The sequence below is a fragment of the Phoenix dactylifera genome, chromosome 7 (assembly GCF_009389715.1).
Source record: "Phoenix dactylifera cultivar Barhee BC4 chromosome 7, palm_55x_up_171113_PBpolish2nd_filt_p, whole genome shotgun sequence".
In the NCBI taxonomy this organism is placed as follows: Eukaryota; Viridiplantae; Streptophyta; class Magnoliopsida; order Arecales; family Arecaceae; genus Phoenix; species Phoenix dactylifera.
This window is the reverse complement of record NC_052398.1, coordinates 15596909-15618986: the sequence shown is the minus strand read 5'-3', so window position 1 is coordinate 15618986 and position 22078 is coordinate 15596909. Positions and strand designations below refer to the sequence as shown.

At 35.3% G+C, this 22078-nt stretch overlaps 1 pseudogene; it reads right to left on the bottom strand.

Moving 5' to 3' along the window:
* LOC103707808 overlaps positions 1–16061 on the bottom strand; it is a 28342-nt pseudogene extending 12281 nt beyond the window's left edge.
* Between the last annotated feature and the right edge of the window lie 6017 nt (positions 16062–22078).

Genomic DNA, 22078 nt, shown 5'->3' with positions numbered 1-22078 from the left:
TAAGATGTAACATTACAAGGAAGAGAGGAAAAAGAAGCCAGAGAGCAGATCATGGGCACCATAAACCCAATAGCAAATTTGGTGCCTATACCGGACACCATAAACCTAATCATCGGCTCAACTAACCTACCCTAATTCTTAAATATGACAAACCAAACTCTAAAAATTCCTCTAAGCAATCATTGGAAGAACAAAGGACAGAAAGAAAAGAAATGTGCTTCATGACTTACTGATATGCCAATCCATCCCGACCCAGTTGCTAACAGATGACAGGTCAAGGGACCAAGATTTAAAACTATGCCTTCTACAAATATTCAACAAAATAACTATAAAAGCTTAACATTCCCTTAGCAGTAATAAGTATGTGGCATACTGGTGTTAGCTGTTTATTTTCCTCCCAGGGTTATTAAGTTCTTATGAAATTTTATTTCACATCTGATTTCTGGCATTCTAAAATCCATAAATATTCGTGTAACTAAAAGATAAAGGAAGCCATCAATTCTTAGATATTTTCATAACAACTATGGTACAGGGTGTCTCAAGTCCAGTTCAGAAGTCAGATAAGTAGAAGCTTAAATTCTCTACTTAAGTTACCAGACCACTGGAGGATTCTACTAAGGCTTGGCATATACAGCCTCAAACTTATATAGCCAGTTATATATAATAGAAATATAAGGTCTTAGATAGGAAAACTCTATGAAATTTAATGTTATTCAATACAAGTATGTGCTTCTTCCCCTTTTTCCCCTTCTCAAAGCACCCATTCATGCTCTGCACTAGGCTACTAGGTTTTAACAAAACCTCTCTATCTTTTTACATAATGACAAGATTTATAATATACAACAACAAACCAGAATATGTAAAGATCAGCCTAGTTAATATAAGCAACAAAGTTTCAACCTTCCTTCCCAAAGTTTTAGCAATAAATCTAGTAAAAAGCTATTTTTTCCAACATCCACATTCATTTGGTGAGTAGAACCATCTACCAACTAAAGCCATTCTGGTAGTGATTGCAAATAAACATAAACACCAGAATGACGTTATGATTTTTCATCAAAACAAAATGCAGCAGATGCATCACATAACCAAATTTATTTCGTATATGGAAGGCAGGTGTTTCAATTTCATCATGCATAACGCATGCAGCGTAATTCTGAAACCTAACTCTCCAATCAATATCAGACAAAAGTTGGATGAGATAACTAACACTCACAATGGAATTTTTGGGGAAACTTACAACAAGAAAATGGTTATCATGAAGATCTGTACATGCATTTTGGAAGATTTCTCATCAAAAGGTATAAGACCATTACAAGCATCCAGCAATGTTGTATGATTATGAATATAGCCAATTTCTCCAACCATATGAATGCAAAAGTAGCACAGAGTTAGAAGGCATATGCTTAAAATGAACCTGGTGGATGTATGGTTCCATCTGATGCAGTAGTTCATTGATCCCTGCATAAATGGCCATAAAAGATTAAAAATCACGTATACTAAGATGGACAACAAAAAACCTGATAAATCCAACCACAAGAATTACTGTTTGAAATAGCGAAGATGAGCATCCATTGTTCCACTAACAGCCTCTAAAAATTCGAAATCTCTTCTTTGCCTCGATGTTTGAGAAGAGCAGTAACCTGCGGCATTCATAAGAAATCTATTCTTAACATGACAACAATATTAATTATTATACATATATGATATATATACATATATATACATATATATATGTATGATATGAATATATATGACATATATGAATATTATAACATATATGAATAGTTTATTACATATATATATATATAGCCTAGACTTAGCTACACTCGAGGTAGATCTCCACTTAGATTCAGGGTCAGGTCTATATATGATACTAATGGGAAATCCCACATCGAAAATCGCAACGCCGTTGGATGTAAGCCTGACTAGCTTGAAACTACTTAACACACCAAAATTATGCGATTTAGAGATCTCTAGCCTATACATCAGTGGTCAAAAATTGGACAATCTAAATAACATCAAATTGTCTATATTTTTTCAATCACTTGATGCATAGGCTGGAGGCCTCCAAATTACAAGATTTTTGGTGTGCAAGTTGTTAGAGATAGTAGATCACATACAACGGCTCGGGATCATCGATATGGGACCCACATCAACCAATCTAGTCTTGACTAGATCTAAATGGAGATCCACTCGAGTATCGCCAAGTCCAGCTCTCTCTATATATATGTGTGTGTGTGTGTGTGCGCACGCGCAGAGACATGCAAACACATTGAGTACATAAGGATAAGTTAGATAGGGTGATATAATTACCAGACTAAAACGGGCTTGTTCAAATGATGATCTTGCACTATGGAGCTCCTGGATTATGTCCATAATTAATTCCTTAATTAGTAAGAGGACACTCAGAAGGAAAAAATTGCAGAACTTGGGATAATTACTCTCTCATTATATGAAAAAATCACTTTAATATAGAAAAGTATACGGTAATTACATCCTCTAGGACAGTAGCTATGTCTGCTTTTGTGCGCTTTCTTCAGTGACATACTTCTCGCGAGGGCCTATCATACAAAACACCAGAAACTGTCAATGTCAGATTCATAACAAAATATAAACAGAATATTTCCAGAATCAATAAAACCATTAAAATCTAGTCGCATTTCAATAGGTGAAAAGCTTATTTCTTGAACTTCCCTTGAAAATCAATTATAATAATGATGAAGTAAGTCAGAATGGCTGGAGCAATGTCAAATAGATCCACCAAAAAGGTAATCAATATTTTTTATTTGTTCCTGCATGAGAGTATTCACATGGAGAGGTGTTACAATCAGTTCGCACTGTAGGGCTAATCCAACTTTGATGTTTTTTCTTGAAAGAGATCCAGGTTTGTAATTTGTATTTCACAAGGATTGCATAACTTAAACCGATTAAAAGAAAATTTGGCTTCTGTGAACAATTAGGGATCCTGGGATATCTGTAATATTAATAAAGTGCCATGATTTATTTATTCAAAGATATGGTTAGATTTATCCTTCATGCCTTATTCATTTTATTCCAACCTTGAAGGAATTTTGAAATTGGCAAAGGGATTAAACAAGCTCCTATTTTCTAAAAGTTATTTAAAAAGTCTAATTATCGTTTTAATTCTTTAACATTTCTAACTTAAGGTGGGGCAAATCTTATCATCTTTAATGACTTAACATGGTTATTAAAAATAGTTAAGTTATAACAAAAAAGATGATTTGGTAGCCCTAAGTTATGTCTTCCACAAGTCAGCCAGGCATTCATCTCCCATTATAGATTTTATTAAGAACAGAATCCAATTATAAAAACAAAAGTACATATATGTGCTGGTTCCTGGAGATGATTTTATTAAGATGAATAGTTCCGATACTTCTGTCCATTAGCTCCACTTAAAAGCACAATCATAACATGAACCACCATCAATTAGCCAAAGTTTTCTGGGTCAAATCTCAACTTCATTTAGCAACAAAGCAACACATGACTAATTCAACACAACAAGTTGAGGAAATTGGTAGGCTAAAGAACACCACCACATAAGTGAATATAACCATCAGCCATGGCTAGGACAGGTATGCAACCATAATAGATCAATTTATACTCTTTTCACACTTTTACAGTAAAGTTGGCATAACCATCTGGCACAACAAAAATAAATAGTTTGTCAAAGACATGATTAAAATATAAAATAACAATCCTACAAACTGACCTGATCATAGAGAAGGCTAGCCTTGTCAAAACGCTTACGGGCATCCTGCAACAAGATGAGAAGTATACAATGTTTAGTTACAAATGCTTGCAGTCATAAAATTGCAAAGCTTCTAGGAAACAATAGACAATAAACATGCCTTGACATCATGCAGATCAATATCTACAAATTGCAGCAATCTGTCATTTAACATGTGCTCGACCTGTATGCAAGAATATCAGAATATCAACACTAGAAGAAGCAGAGAAAAACATAATACAAAATACAGTTAAATAATATCACTGAAACATGAGAAACAGGATTTGGCTTGGTCAAGGTGAAAATATCATATTAGCTCAAGTTGGCACTGGATGACTAATTGGCTGACTAGAGGGTGAAATGAAGCAGCTTACATATATCTTGGTGGATGATGAACCAGTACTTTAGTTGGTAAATATAACAAAACTATCTACAAATAGGCTTCTAGATCTTACTTCACCAATCAGTTCTGAAGTCATATCTGGCGAGAAACTAGACTACTTCAAATCTTTCCTCATTACTTACAGGTAAAATAAACTAGCAAGTTGAGCTGTGCAGACAGCAGGAGATAATATAATCGTCATAGTGCAAATTAATTAAATTTAAACCTCAAATTGGCAAATATTGTTAACCAGTTATTGCAAGCATTGTCTTATAATCTTGTGTCTGCTTAATATATCTACCCCCTCTCTAACAAGATTCCGGTAGAACTCATTTTCCACTAGTGCTTTTCAAGAACTTTCCTTCTTTGGGGTAATCTCAACTTTTTAACAAGATATAATTTCTAACATAACATAGTTACTTTAAAAAAAAAGGGACAAAATCCATACTTATACGATAGCGGGTTGGAAACTCTAATATCATCAATAAATGTTATATTATTCGCATTGTGAGCAAAATAAAACATGAGAAAAAAGCTCCATCTTGTGGACCCATCTGTATGAAGATAGATTAAAACACTACCATAAAGATAGTTATTCGGGTGAGAAGAAACTAATAAGGGGGAACTTATTTCTGTTCATATACATCTTGAAGCATATAATTTAGGCACTTTACCTGGGAACGTAGGACTTCTTTATATGTCCCTATTTCTCTCAAAGCAATTGTAAATTTGGTCATAACAGGTCCTGCATAAGAATTAGATAACCAGTAAGCAAGTAAATCAGATAATCTTATACTTTCTAAACATCAGTTTGAAGCAAACAAAAAAATTGAAGGCAAAACAAAATTTCCAGGACTAACCTCCAAAAGCAACACTAATGGGGTCATTGTGCCCTCCTCCAAATGTTTCGAGAGAGCTTGCAAAAGCTATATCCCCATCATATGCCTCACCAAGTCCTTCTCTGGAAGTCAAGAGAAAACACCATTAAATATTAAAGATCTAGAAGGCAGGACAGAAGCATGAAAAAAATTCCAATTTGTAATCATATGCCAATCAGAAGTGTCACTGTGATAGGGTGAGTTAAAAAAACATGCACACACACATAAACACACAAACAGAGAGACTAGAATTGCCTACTGCATTACCTTGAAAAGTTTGTTAGTAAAAATGACCAGGAATCGAAAAATCAAATCATTATCAAATATTTTACCGCAAAGAGACAAGTAGCTGATCATTATCAAATGCATAAGCTTTTTTCATGGTTCAGATAATTCAAAATAAACAATATGATAAAAGTGGGGAAAGGCAATTCACAAAATTTATCTCAAGCTCCAAAATTAAATCTAAGATAACTAATTTTGCGTAAGAAAATAATTGTGATGCTATAAGCAGCAAAAAAAGATTGTGTAAAAAGATCTTAAAAACAATTACAGGCCTGAAACTACCAACTTCCATTCAAATACCAGAGCAGTACACCGACAAGATTTGAATCAACCATGCTATCTGAGATTCTAGACAACTTTAATCCAGCAACACATACAATTGAAATAAGTGGGCAGGTAGTGTGTTAACGGTCTTCATGCTTTATAGCAAGGGATCATAGATGATTATCATCAGAAACTGCTAAAAAACCAAACTTGTCCCTTATGGATTAGAATCAAAACTCTCTCCTGGGTAATTTCTATATCCCATTAAATTTTAATGTGAATCCTGGTCAATTGTTTGAACCTATTCTTATTCTGAGATTAGGAAAGGGTGGAATATTGTGCAGCATGCACTTTGGTGGAGATGTCAAAAGAGAAGAATAGGACATGAAAATCCAGCCTCATGGTTGAAGCAATGCAGCATAATATCATTTAAATGCTGCATTTGGAATAAGGTGCAAGAACTCTATTCTTAGAGTGACCCTTGATTTCTTTTGAGATGATTGTTTTAGATCCTTTAAGAAATAGAAATTGTAATTATCAACTTGATTTTGGCAGAACTAGCAAAGTTTGTGGTATCCCTGCATGAGGATAGATCTTGCATGCTAGAACATTAACACCATTCAAAATGATTGGGATGTATGGATACGAATTCCTTTCCTTCAGGAAATTAAAAGATAAGGCTAATTGGAATTCTTAGACCTGGTCAGATTATGAAATTATTAAATATGACAATGAAGTCCATTATATTTGAAGCACATTTTCCAATCTTAGAAGCAGACTGGTGGATGCAGCACAGAGAACAACCAAGTGGTGCAGGAAGATTGTTTTTGAGATCATGAAGTGCTTTAGAGTCCTTGCTGGTATGGGCGTCCAAATATGTTTATGCATGTATGGAGATATGTATCTGTGTGGATTTTATCTGATATTGCAATTCAGACTAGAATATAGCTGAATAAGGATATAATAAACGGATTTGTATTCTCATCTCTATGCCTCCATATCTGTATATGAACCCTATTTGAACACTTCATATATGTGTTTGACTAAAAATATGGATAAGCATCTACCAAAGGATAGGGCATATCCAGTTCCACTTCCACTACTACAATTACGTTGTTTTACAGTGATTGACAGTACACATGGTCCACATAAGGAGCTGAAGGTAAGCGCCTTTCTCGCCCTGCGCATTTGGTTGGCAGGATGCCTAAGGGTACTTGGTCTGGTCTTTCAAGGATATTTGGTCAGTCTTTCAAGGATATTTGGTCTGGTCTTGCAAGGATATTTGGTCTGGTCTGATTGGTATATTTGTTGTTCTAAATGAAGGTACTCGAAGTCTGCCCACAAAACTTCATTTTCTATCTCCTATGCCTAGATTCTTCCGTGCAATTTCCTGGCCGGAATCGACCTCTGAATCGGATCACCTCATGGCTTTTGAATGACAAGTGAAGGACCCCTACAAGCCTTTCTAAAGTGTGGCACAGCCAGGGAAGTAGGGGGTGTGCAAAGCCTAGAGAGGCGGAAGCGGCAAATCGCATCAAACGAGTTCTCCGCTTATACTCAAATCAGGTAATATCAATCTCGTAACATTTTCTGATATATTTGATAGTCGCCGACATTTTCTTAATCTTTTTATGGTTGTTGAGGCTGCTGAAGCAACTATTAGGCTAGCTATTGTTTCATTAATCCATCGGGGTTAATCCCTTGGTCGACGGCTTTGTTATAGAAAAGGGGGTGGTAGTGGTTCCATGCATAGACATAAGAGACAATCAAGGTTGACAAACAACCATGATGTTACCATTGATGACAATGGCAATGTCAGAATTCATGTGGTAATGAGAATGTGTTGGAGTTCATGAGAAAGGCACCATTGTCTGTTCTTACATTTAATCATGACAACCAAACAATCGATGATTAGGAGTTACACAGATGGCATGCATCAGTTACTATCATGGAAGGTGATGGTAATTATCATGGAATTGTCACATCGATGGTCAATACTTTCCCAAAAAAAAAAAAATGTATTGCAAGCGGCCACATTTTCCAAAAGATAATATATGATTATGCCGCTCATCTTAATATTTATCAATGTTGCAAAATGAGAAGGAACATCACCATGAAATAACACATGGAATGTTGTACCGCCCTTGGTTCAAGAAATCTAGCAAAACAAGGGAGAGGGAGCGGGGGCGGACTGTCACGATTCGCACCTTGGTTCAAGAAATCCAACAAAACAAGGAGAGGGAAAGAGATAGAGGAAGAGAGAGGGAGGAACGAGACATAGAGGAAGGAAGGGAGAGGGAGAGGGAGGGGGAGGGAGGGAGGGAGAGGGAGGGAGGGCCCTGTTTTCGTGCGGTCGGAGAAGAGGGACTTGAAAGCCCTCCCTCCTCTCTCGGCCCTCTCCCTCCCTCTCTCTCCATCCCTTCCACTCCCTCTCCCTCCCTCTCTCTCTCTCTCTTCAACGAAAAAGGGCACCGCCCCTATTTTCATGCGGCCAGAGGAGAGGGGGCTCGAAGCCCTTCTTATCCCTCCTCTCCTCCCCCTCCCTCCTCCTCCCTCCCTCCCTCTCTTTTTTCTCTCTTTCTCCCTCCCTCATCGGCTCTGGCATATCGATACTAGCCCAGAACAGCATGGTACCATATCATACCGTAGCGCCAAACAATCAGTACGGGTCCCGATACGGCACAATGTACCTTGAATTAATGCATTCTTCTTTGTTATCAATACATTTGAATTTAGAAAATATATGACACCTTTTAAGCATTCTTCATGATTTATGCTTGCACTTTGGATAGAATCAAACAACAACAAAGGATTAACAATCGGTGCTTTTTTTGTTTATTTTTTAGATGTTAAAAAAGACCTGCAGCCAACTTCATTCACAATGAAGGCTCACAAAAACATATTTCCATAAGATATTAATTAGATCCATAGGCATCCCGCTCATCCTCACGTTCTCATTTTGATCGCATCAAGCATTTTTTTGCATGCCAATCACCAGCCCTGTTGGCATCCCACTCCACATCTCACTGGAGCATTCTCCATTCTATCAACATATGTTTTATGTAGATTCATTGCCATGTACCATGGTTGAGGATGCGCGATGTTCACAAGCTGACACAAGATATTGATGTCACCTATTGCTCCTATGACTTCTTTACAATACTACAGTTAGCTATTTCCTTTAAGTAATTATGTTTTCATTTGAATGTGCATAGTTCATCTCATAAATTTGATTTAGATACATCAGTCGCCTGATACTCGATTATTTACCAACTTTAAGTACAATAACAGCAAAAGATAAATGCATTATAATTTGGTCATGGGCACCTGTCTAATGCAGGATGATAATACTCACTCAACGGGATTGCTCAATTTATCAACCCATGGAACAAAAGACATATAAATGACTGTGATAGTATGTAATTTGATGACAAGAACGGTTTTTCTTATGGTCATATCAAAATTATCTGAAACATAATATGGATCAATTACGATTGATGAGATGAATTTCAAGTTGCAGGCTACTCCAAGAGTCAGCCTTAAGCCCATATTGATGCAGCACAGGGTGCAGCCAACAAGTACCATGACCAGCTGGACATGCCAAGCTTCATAGGAGCCAATGAATCCAAATTTTTCTATAATTTTTTCATTAGAGACAATATTGAATTTTAGCCAAGTTTCTATATTTTAGTAGAATAATTCTAGAATGTTTCCTAATTATTGAGTCAAATTTAAAGTATAATTCTATATTGGGTGAGGATCATCTTTTGAAACTTATTGCCTAGTTCTACGACTTGCAATGTTATATAATTCTATAAGCAATTAAGATGATCAAAAAGTATTAAAGATGTACAATAAAGATGAGCATGTAAGTTGAATGTTAAATCAAACCAACTAGATAGGATTACAAACAAGCAAGTTAAAGGGGTAAAGGTTTTAGAGCATACAGCATGTGGAATATTAACCGAGATGGTAGGCATGAGATGCAAAGATCTAAGGAGGACACTATTAAGAATGCAAGTTTGGCGTGTTGAAGATAAGATTGAGAACAACCATAAATATTTAGAAAAGCTAGCAATGAGCAAGGTTTTAAATCCCTGGGACGGGTTGTTCCGATTTTCCCGTGGAATGGAATGCACTTGCCGTCCCACCCCATCCTGACACTTAGGAAAGGGGATGTCCCAAGCCGTGCCGATCGGGATGGTGGGACAATGACAAACGGTCCTATCCCGACACTTGGGATGGTACCCTGTCCCAATGTCCTGTGCGATGTCCCGCGAGACTCGAGTCGTCGGCAATGACAGCAAATGTAGCCCTCAACTAGAAGGAGAAAGAACTTCATGCATTGGCCCTAAACCGTTGAACTAAATCTTGTATACGATTATAATTATAGAAACCAAGTCAATTATAGTGGTAGCATTTTAACAAAAACTCTTTGGAGAGAGATGATTTGTAGGACCATCATGAGACTAATGTCCCTATCCCCCACCTCTTCTTTTAAGCTGATATCGATACTAGTTATCAAAAATATAACCCTTTTTAGAGGGAGTAGGCTACGTTCATAATCCATTGAGACTAGGTGTTTAAAAGAAATTAGGGATATAGATTCTTCCATTAGAATTATATAATAGATGCATCAGCTCTAAGGATTTTTTAAGCATGTTTTTCTCTTAATTTAATAAATGGAAAGAATCATCTATACTTGCAAATACAATGTGTGGCGACACGCATTTCATCTGCATGTTACCTATCTAATCACAACTGAAAAAATATTATATATCAAACAATGGTAATTACATTGAAATTATTCTAAGATACTAATTAAAGAGACTAATTATGAACAGGAAAAGATCTCAATTATGATGACAGACATTTCTTGTGTACTTGTCCAAAGAGAAACTTTCCCAAATTTCAAAAGAAACATAAAGATAATGTGTGACTCACAGAAGTTTGTCTTAATACTCAAACCATAAAAATTGCATAATTTTCTGTATATACCTACTTCTCATGCAAAAGGAATTTCAAGAAACAAGATTGAGTTGAAAACGTAGTTTAAAAGAATCAAAATCTTGACATACGTATACTTGCGACAGCCTTTATAAAACTTTAGACACCTCTCCCTCAACGATTCAGCACTTTCTTCCAGTGATTGAACTGTTTATTGGGAATACAAACCAGTTGTCAATATCATCCAGAAAAAATAAAACTCAATGATGCATGAGTAACATAAATAAATCAATGATAAAAAAGTGAAATAATTTATTGTTCTATTCAATTATTCTTTGTAACCATTTAATGGTTTTTGGCCATGCATGACCCTTAGCAACCAACCCACGGAAGTATGTAATTGCAAATAAATTTCCTATTCTTCCCCTCTATCTGACTTCTTGTTGTGAGTTATTTTCTATGATCTTCAAAATAAGATCAAGAATGAGAACTGCTGGAGGCAAAAATGTGAATATTCTCGAAAACCTACCCACTGATTGATAATATGGAACACAAAATTGCAGCACTGCACTACTAGCATTTCCCTTTTTCGTACTCTTTCACTGATAAAATGGAAGTTTCTCTGCACAGTGCAGGCAGAAACAATCTACACCAGGCCAGTGAATAGAATATGGCGTTAAAAAGTTGGGAGCAGCAAGAAAAGTAAGCAGACACCGAAACAGGAGAATCAAGCAGATGTGTCATCTAGAATTTTTAGTAAGCTTACCATGCACAATTCACTAAATAGAATCAGGGATGCATGTCTGGATAAGCTGAACAGCCCCAACCAATCAGAAGTTTTTGGATGTGGCAAATCTATGTAGATGATTGAGTTATGATTGGAAAACTGCACCAAGACCATTTGTCTGAGTTCAAGTTGAGGTTAGGATACCTAACACAACTAAAAAACGCCAGAATTTATTAAGCTCTCATGGTGACATGAACTACTTGATTATATATACAGATACAGAATATTAAATCTCATCTAGCAGTTTTAAACTAAACAAAGAAATCTTCACTTGTAATGTCTTACATGTTGTTCAGGCTGCCTTCTCTTATCTCTCCCATTTCAATCTCTCCATTTAGTCTCCTCAACTTACCAAATTCCATTACTCTTTCTGCATATCAGTGCTACTATCTAGATCTAGTATTGTCTTCTCCACCATGGATATCTTGTTGATGTTGTCAGTATGGTTTGACTCCAGCAGGATCATTGTCAGTGTTCCTTCAAGAATGAAACATAGTATCTAATAATTTCGAAAGAGGAGCTTGACCTCTCCTAGCACCTGCAGTAGCCAGTAACCCTCTCTCTCACAATGCTCTCTACTCTTTCTCTATCTTCCAACATTCCAAAGCAACTTGTTGATTGTGGCCAGGTTGAATTTCTGCACTCTTAGTCAGTTTCGTGATAATGGGTTGGTCTTCGTTGGGCTATTAGAACAATCCTCTTTCTTAATCAGTTTGGCAAGAGTAGCCCAAGCCCATGTCACCAAATGTTGCATATTATTATTTGATATACTTTCAAGTTTCAACAAGTTTTGATTTAAACGAAGAAAATATCCTCAGCATTGTCTTAAGAATTTACCTTTTGATATATCCAAAATATAGTGATTCTTCCAAGATCTAATCATCTCTTAGTAAGCATATAATTGCTGTTTCTGGAGTGAATCTCGGACAGGAAACTGCTGTAATCAATTTTCTTATTTCATGAGGTACTACCCAGGGTCTAGGTTCTATAGCAGTATATTACCGAACAGAACCATATGTTAGTGAGGCTCGCCTAGTGTCTAACGAATAATGCACATCTTTATTTGTTAGATGCCATAAACATATAAAAGATTGTGCAGTAGCTGTGTATTTTGCCCTTAGAGTAAAAGTTCAACATGATACAGTTAACTTCCAATTTTGTTGGTCCAAACCACAAATACTCCAAAGCAAGGAACAACTCTATGAAAGACGTAAGAATGAGACAAGTTTAGTTCACTCAAAGAGATTTCTTTGTGTAAAAGACAACAAAACAACACGACTATTAGGTGCGCAATAATGCGCAACAGCTGTCAACAAATATTGCTTCAAACATTTGTTTCCACTTAACTTTTGTGTGCCGCACAAGTTTCAAGTATCGACCAAATATAATATGATGCAGGTTATGTATTCTGTCCTGGCCATATAGCACTTTTGTAGTGCATTAGTCTTTATTATTTTCCTTCTGTCTTTACTTTCTTGTTCACTTTATTTCTTATCTTATTTTTCCATTTATGTTTTAAATGCTTGTTATGTTTTCTAGCAGCAATATCATTGTACGCTCACTTGCCAATATTTCTTCTTCAGTTCCATCCCTCTAGTTGATGTGTTCCACCAAAACAGATAAAAAAAACAATTCCATATTGTGAAGAATTTTTACATAACAATTTTTTGTTCCCAGCTAGTTTATATATAGATTGATAGATAGATAGATGCATACATACATACATACATATACATTTATCAATCACTGTAAGTGCATATATCCATTTGATCAGTAATGTCAAAAATTGGTGATGGCCACTGACCATTATGACATCCCTGGATGACAAAGTGATGAAAAATGAAGCACGATGGCAAGGACATGTACAATGAAATTTTAAAAAAAGCTCCTATAGGAGAGCGCCCCAAAAATGTAAAGGAGGACCTAGTAGGGATTGAAGACCTAAGAGGAAAAACATAGGAGTGACAAAAGATTTGCAAAGTTTTTGATGTACCTATCAACAAAAATATTGCAACGAAGGGTTTATAAAGCTAACCTAGATTGATTGGACATTGCTTGATGAGCCACTGAACTTAGTAGGCTAATGGCCAAATTATTTTGTTTGATTAGAATAAGTTGAGTTATCAAGTTTTGAATGGTTGCCATCAAATACCCCACCTACTCTCAATGTTGGCTTGGTTTGCCTCCAAGCATGTTAAAAGAAAACCAGAAAAAATTGAACTTCAGCTAAAAAAAAAAAATCAAACATTTGTAAAGTAGGATTCTCAATCATCATTCATCCAGTCATAGTGGCACCCCATAATGTTGAATTAAAAAGGATTGAAATTTGAAGATCCTTGCAAAATGGCAGCTCCATCTCTCCATAATAGTTATTTCACTTCATACGTATAGCAAACAAAGTTTGCACAAAAACTATTTTGTTAATGAGTGCCAATGAGTTTAAAAGGAGTGCAACGAACCAGTTATTATGACATTATTACATAAAAGTAGCAATATTTCCCAACATTTCATTCCCATAATATCCCTAATTATATTTCTCATTAGTGACCTTACTCTTAACCTTGGCATACTCTTCCTAATCCTAGGTCTGTTATCGCTAGGAGTCCTTGACGATCATCTTACCTAGCATCCTTGATCTCTCTCTCCACCCTACCAAAACCCTAATTCTAAAAACTCTTCAATATTATTGGTTTGGAGACCCATGATCCTTTTACTCGCAAGAACCAATTTCCCCAAAAGTTAATAATTAACTAATTTTAACTTTAAAAATAGAATTTAGGTTTTCTTGAAAAAAGGTTAGAATTTAGTCAAATTGCCTTATATCAGAAATCTTTAGAAGCCACTTGCATTATAACTAGTGTATCAAAAATTGTATTGGATCTTCTTGGACGTTGGAACATCAAACCACCCACCCCTGGGGTTTGATATCATTAGCTCCACCAATTACTTGGCTCCTTCTAAGAGGTGAATAGTTGTATGACACTAATTTCCCTTGGAGAAACTCTGCCACGCTAAAGTTGTGGCCCACAACTACCAGCAGCATTTCCTTGAGCTCCCAATTTAACACTTACTCTGCGCCAAACATAAGTTTAACAATTTTTGTTGTGTTTTATTGTTACTAGGAAATTAGGGCGAAAATTTGTCTAGAACAGAGTTAGCTTGAATAAGGTTTTGGACCAATTTTAGAAGCTATTACTTTTTTTAAAGAATTTTACACATCATGCTACTTTCTCATGTGACATGAGAATGGACTTGGTGAATGTTCTCTCCAAAAGACTGGTCATCGATGATGAATAAATTGATGAATTACCCCTGTTTATGATAGAGTCCTAAAACCCCACCATCATTCGTTTAAAAAAAAAAAGCAAAGAAAAAATGATCCATCAAACTGATTTCGATTAGCTTTGCCCCTCCTCAAAAGGAGACAGTATGAGCAGTGGACAGATAGCCCAAAATATCATTGCCGAGGAGCTCTAATCTGACACAACCAAGGGTCTTTTTTCCAAGGATATATGTGCAGAAGTTAGCATTTCAACAATTGGCTATGCAAATTCCTTCTCTACGTGCATGATGCAATGATTGGCAGCCATGTGCATTTGAATACTTATGTTTTTATGATGTCATGGAAACCTCACAATCAATTAAACCAACAAACTACCCTTTGATCATATGTGTGTACATGCATGAACATGTTGGATTTCAAAATACCACCTTTTTGCAACAACATGCCGTAAACTGCGAGAAAAATCCTATGGCCAATTTGTTGCAGCATGTACTGAATGCAATTGGTTGCAAGAATGAAGACGAGCCATAGTACATGTTTCCCAAGGGCTTGCTAACTTCTCTCGCTAGTATCTAGTCAAAGGAATTCCATGCATTACTCTATAATCAGCAGACTAATATCATGTAAGAGCTCGCAACAGCTCTCAAGGTACTCGTGCCTATAAAGACCTAAGAGTACAATCATCTAATTTCCAAAAAAAAATCGAAATACAGGTAAATCATGCTCCAAAAACCAGGCTCATTACAAAGAGCACATCATTCAAGTTAAAATGCTGATAAAGTGGCAGTCTGGAAGATTGTGCTTAAAAAATAGCAATTATTAAGATATTGAAACCAAAGGGAAGGCCTTTTGAACATCTCATCGACAACAAAGAAAAATCATGCATGCATCTAACGGCCTCGAAAAAAAAAACGAAAAATTGAGCCAGACTCAGCTGTGAGCCCTCACCTGCTTCCGAAACATGGGAGAGTCATCGAGCTTGGTGAAATACATGGTGAAGACGAAACTTTCCTCCTCCCCAAACCAAATCCTCATCAACGCCCACGCTCCAATCCCCAGCTCGCCCAACCCGACCTCTAATCCAACCCGGACAATAACAACCCGTCCGAACCCTCAGAGAGGACAGAATCCAGCAAAATTGAACTCCCAACGCATCAATTCCGCTCCGTCAGATCCGGACCCACTGCGGATCGAAATCCACTCCAATTTCTCAACCCCGATCGTCACGAGAAGCTTCTTCCGGCGAAGCCCATCAGCATTCCCTAAGATTTATCTCTCTCTACTCCAGAACGCAAGCTCTACAGCTTCAAGGTTCCGAAACCTAGAAATTCGAAGAAAGAGAGAAAACAACGGAAAAAACACGACGAAATGAGGCGATTAAGGAGGAAACGCAACTCTGATCGAAGAGATTTTGGGGAATCGAAGGGAATAATTTAGGGAGAAACCTCAGAGAGAGAGAGAGAGAGAGAGGGGGTGGGGGGAGGAGAGAGGGGAACCGAAAAAGGAAGAGAGAGAAAAAGAAAAAAAGGGGAATTTTTTTTGGAGGGAAGAATTTATTTTTACTAACCGGATTTTAGAGGGAGTTTAGCTCTTAAACGTCGGGGCCTTGTGGGTGTCCCGACCGTCATTTCTAGGCGCGAATTATTCATGGAGATGGAGGGCGGTCACCGCCCGGTGAGCCAGTTCAGAAAACAGTAGCCCGCTTTATTTGTTTCTTTTTTGGTTTTTTAACAGCAACTTGTTCTTTATATTCAGAAACTCTGATTGTGTTGTAGTTTGTTTGATCCTTCTCTTTTTCAGACAATTTTTTAGTTTTTTTTATAAACTCTGCCAAGAGAAACACCAATTTGTTAGAAATTTGGCCATAGGGACACTAATATGCTTGGATTTGATTGCCTTGTATGACTCGAGCATAAGAAAAACAATTCCATTTTTTTAGATTCTCCACTATTTTTTTATTTATTTATATTTATTAAATTATATATATATTATAACAATATAAATTGATAGATTTAACTATTTTAATATTAAAATAAAACTCTTTTAATTTCTCTTTTTGTCAAAGCCTGCTTTGTGTGATTAAAATATCCTTCACACATTGTCTCTCCGATCTTTGCTTTGAAATTTCTTTGTGTCCATATATATCATAATTACTCTATTTTGTTAATGATTGGATAATACCATGATAGTAGCTATAGAGATGGAATAGTAGTCAAAAATTGTAAATAAAAAAATACTAAATCTCATAGTTATATATAGGATAAATATAACAAAGTCTTGTCATGTTTATATAATAATATTCCTAAGTATGTATTCTGATTATACTTTTATCAACTAAGTATATCTAGCTAATTATCTCTATTATTATAATATGAATTTATTTAGTCCAACAGTCAAATCCTCATGTCTTTGGTCTTCATATATTTGCAGGTTCCCTCACCTATTCATTAAATAAATTGGCCTTCATATCTTTATAGACTCTCTCACAATTTTAAATACGGGGCCTTCCAAATCTTTGTTAGAGAAGACAATTGCACGAGTTTAATGTAAAGGTGTTTTTCATCATATTACAAACAACATGATAAATAGATAATTGTAAATATTTTATTATTTCTTTTGTATGCAATTGTTAGAATAATTATGATTAACATGCATTTCACATGCCTGATGCCCAATGCTTGTGCATATTATTTGAATAGCAGCTCACAATCCATGAAGGGAGATATGCATGATATTAGATGATGATATACTTGCATAAAAGGTATAATCTCATATAAGTTAAATGTAAGGTCAGGGATTTAATTTTTATAAAAGGTCAAATTTTATACGCATTTTTTAGTGATATAATACCATCAATAGAGATCAAATGTCAAAGAAGAAATGGATTTTGCTATGATTCCATTTGATCAAAGGAAAAACACATAGATAGTACCTAGAGTTTTTGAAAATGAAAATCTTGTAACACTTTAAGGATCAAAATTGCAGCATATAAGGACTTGCAAACCAATATTTAAACATGCCAAGTTATTTAACATTTGTATTTTTTAATAAAAGCATGGAAAAATTATACTTCCATGAAAAACAAAATAGCTCCCTTACACATGCTTTAGCTTAAACTGATATTCATGATAGAAAACCAAAAAATCCAAATATAAGAAATGTAGTCCAATGCACTATTTTTGGCTAGCTAATCTATTAGTTGTTATTTTGCATGTATGTGTGTGATAGCAAGGAAAAAAAAAAGAGCCAATAGTCAAATATTAGTTGTAATGACTACTATGAGCAAAGACTTTTCTTCTTCTTCTTCTTTTAAGAAGAATCTAATCCATAACTTTCATGACTATAGAAGCCCCAAGCCTCTTAAAATTTCTATAAAGAGACGTTTCAAAAAATCAATGGTTCAAAAAAATAATATTTTTTTAAGTATCATGTTAAAGTCTCAATGGCTCCCAAATCCTTTGAGTAAAGTACAATTATATTTTAGAACCTTAGACTATTTTTTAGAGAGAGGTATATTTTTCAAAACATACTAAAAAATAATTAAATTAACCATTTGAAAGGCCATAGAGCACCTTCACAATATCATAAAAAAAATTCAACAATGTAATCTCTACATGATATGAAACTCATCTAAAAATAGTGCTAATATCGATAAAAATACTTATCTTGGAATACACCAACATACATGATTTTCCAACTTGGCATTTCTCGCTTTTTTTTTAATTTTTTTAATACTATGAATTGCGGACAAACTAATAAATAAAACCCCTCCTTTCTATTTTTTAAAAGATGTTGGTAACTTATTATTAATAATAAATAAGTGAAAAAAGGGAGAGATAATTTATAGTTATTTCAGTGTATATTTACCACTGAAGGTGAGCAGATCCACACTGTCATTATGATGTGAAATTATAATAATTTGTAGTTATTTATGAAAGCCACACTGCCCCGAGTCCCGATCTGACAGTTTGGAAGGTGGGGCTTGGATTGCATCTTTCGCCCCAAATAATGATTGGTATTATTCACGACACTAACCGTTAGATCCGATCTGCACATCTCTCAAAGCGACAACTGATCAATCCAACGGTTATTTTGCGCGAAGGAAGGCAAATTCTTCTTTCCGGCCAAGATACAACCCCTGTGCTGGATGAGGGGAACGAGAGAGCTGTTCTTAAGAAAAGATGTCCCCCGCGCCTTTCCAGGATACCGTTACGGGGCCCCACGCTCCCAACACACCAGCTTCAAAACACCCACCATCGCACCACTCACTGATACTCGGGTCCCACATCAAGCTGCCAGCTTGGGTGTTGACTTGGGTGTTTGCACTGCGTCGACCAGCCACGTAGACGAAGTACGTCCACCCTCCCGGTTTGTTCGGGTTCGTGGTTTTCGGGCTTCCCTCCTCTTTTAGTACGGCGGGACCCACTGCAGCAGAGTGGTCCCTTATTCCAATATCAAGAGATCTGGACCGTCCGATGATGGAACCGGATCAGATATATATTAAATTTATCACGGTGTATCTCGTAGCCCGGCTCCCATGTGACGGCATCGTCCCTCCATCCGCGTTAACGCCGCCGGCTAAAACTTTCTCCTGGTGGCGCATTGATCGAGCGGTCGGCATCGCTGACCTCATTGTAGATGCGAGTTTTGGTGACGTTCCGATGTACGATAGGGCGTACAATTTTAATTACATCTATGTCGAAGTTAATGCACGCAGTACACCTAGGACGTGCTTTGGTAACCCAACATCATCACCACGGTGACCAAAAATTTCGGATGATCCGAATACCGGAATGATTTCATCCAATAATCTAATATCAATGCTTTTGATAGACCATGATTTATAATTAAAAATTTCTAAATATTTATAAGTAACTTGGTATGGTACGAAAATCTAAAATTATCGATCATATAATTAACAAATACTCTTAATATATCTTAAATGAATTTTTTATATATTTTTAATTTTAATGAATCAAAAATACAAGTCAATATATTAATTTCTATAATAGCTCCATAATTTTGTCAAATATTCTACTTTTAGTAGCCTTATCATATATTTATTAATCATATAAAATATATTATAATAAAATATTAATATATTTATCAATATATTAATTATTAATATATTCTATAAAGATATATTTATTACTCCTATAAATTATTAATTTTATAAAAATATGTTATTTTTTATTATAGAATAAATATTTTATTTATACTTATAATAAATTTTTTTAATACTAATAATTATTTTGATTAGAAAAATAAGGTAAATAGGAGTAATATATTAAATATTTTCATTATATAAATATAAAATATAATAATATATTTCTACTATAATTTAAAATTATCCTTCAATAACAATATGATATTGATATGATTAGTAATATATTATAATATAATATATATCATTAATATAATATATAATATCAACATAATATTATATATATATATAACATTGACATAATATATTGATGGTATATTGATATATTATTTTTTCTGCTAAATTGAGGGGTATTTTTATCTTTAACTTTCAACCTAGGATCACTGCCCTGGGACGATTTTGGATTTCCGACTTCAAGGCCGAGTATCCCATCATCGGATTGGGCGGTGATTTAAGGAATGGAGGTGATTTAGGATCACTGTGGTGCAACCAAATGTGGTGATCTCATTACCTCCACCCACATCACCATTGATCCTGGGACGATCACCCCATACTAAATGCTCCCCTATCAAGATGGCCTCATGGATGGTTGGCAGGGCCGGTCCAATTCTTAGGCGACTCAGACGGTCGCCTAAGTTCCCAACCCAAAAAAGGCCCACTACAAAAAAGACCTCAAAGATAAAAAAGAAAGAAAAAGAGGCTCCCTTGTGAGTTCACCTTAGGCCGACTCACTGCAGAGAAGGCCTCAAAGACAAAATGGCCTTAGGCCCCTCAAATACATTAGGCCGCTTCTGATGGTTGGCATGAAGAGACGGAGAGAGAATGGTGAACGAAAAAATAAAAAAAGAACCCATATTTGATTAGAATTGAATATATATATATATATTTTTATAAGAATAAAAATTTATATTTTATCATATATATATATATATATATATATATGGGATATGGATATTTTTTAAAACAATCCTCATGCTTTTTGGTAGAATATGGTAAAATTGTTTCTTTTAAAAGCATCACAAATATTATACATAATTTTTTAAAAAAATAATACTCAATCAAATATAAGCTATTGTTGAATGCCATTTTTTCGTGATCAATCAAATATATCAAAATTATTTTTTTAAGCATCATATATTGAAATATCAACTTTTAGAAGAAAAAAATATTTCAGCGAACAAATTTTTTTTATGCAAACCAAACGAGTTCTATAAATTATTGGTAGCCAATTAACAATCATAGTTCAATAGGGATAATAGCATCATATAAATTTAGCTTTTATTAGAACATATGGTTAAATATCAAATGTTGGTGGCATAGAAATAATAGTTGTTTCGCAAAATTTACGCTTAATATTAGAATACTTAAAACCTTCATAATTGTATCAAATTTAATATTTTATTTAAAATTGTTATATAAGTATTTTTTTATTTGTTATCTGCTATTTTCCTTCTCAATAGCTAATAATTGTTGTTCGAGCAATTAATATTTGGTTTTTCAAAATCAAAATCCATAATGGAACTGCACATATTTCTCATTACATGATAAGTAGACACATTTATGAGATCTCTTCTTGAGGGACATTGTCATTAAAAGGGGAAAAAAGAGGAAACATCGGTGGGTGCTTTAAAAGTGGAGATAGAATTTTAATGTTAAAATTGGACTTCATCAGAGTCAATTTAAGATTCTGGACAGGATGCAGTGTAGTTTCAAATAGCCAGAGCCCAGAGCTGGTCCTTCTCAACAAAACATCTCTCCATATAAGATAATGGCTTCTAAACAAATCTTTGTTTTCTCAAGAGGTCGAGACTTGCAAGTATGGAAACAAACAGATACACATCCCAAGTGACAAGATCTCTTGTTATTGAACAATTTGTTATTTCTAGTGTGGATGATCCAAGCATCCTGCCTATAAGATTTCTTCCATTTCTAATGCTTTCAGTATCTAAGCATCCATCATCAGTGGATTTCTTGCCTAAAAAGGTTCAAAATCTCTAGCATGGTATTATTGATTGTCCCATGAAGAGCAAAGGATTTTATGGATCACTTGTTTGTGTAGATTTTTTATGCCAAAAGGGTGACAAATTATAAGATACTTTGACTAACAGCGGTAATAGAGTTAGCGTCGTGGATGGCTTCAGGAGGGGAATGCAAGATGTTTGGGGTGATGGAAGTGGCATTTGACATGGAGAGCGAGGTAGCCATCTTCTTTCTTGGTGGAATATTTCGTCACTACGGAAAATTGCGAAGTGGTGGGATGGACCAATCTAATCTTCTTTCTTGGTGGGAAATTTCGTAACTAGGAAGCTATGGGAAGTGGTGGGGATGAAACTAGTTGTA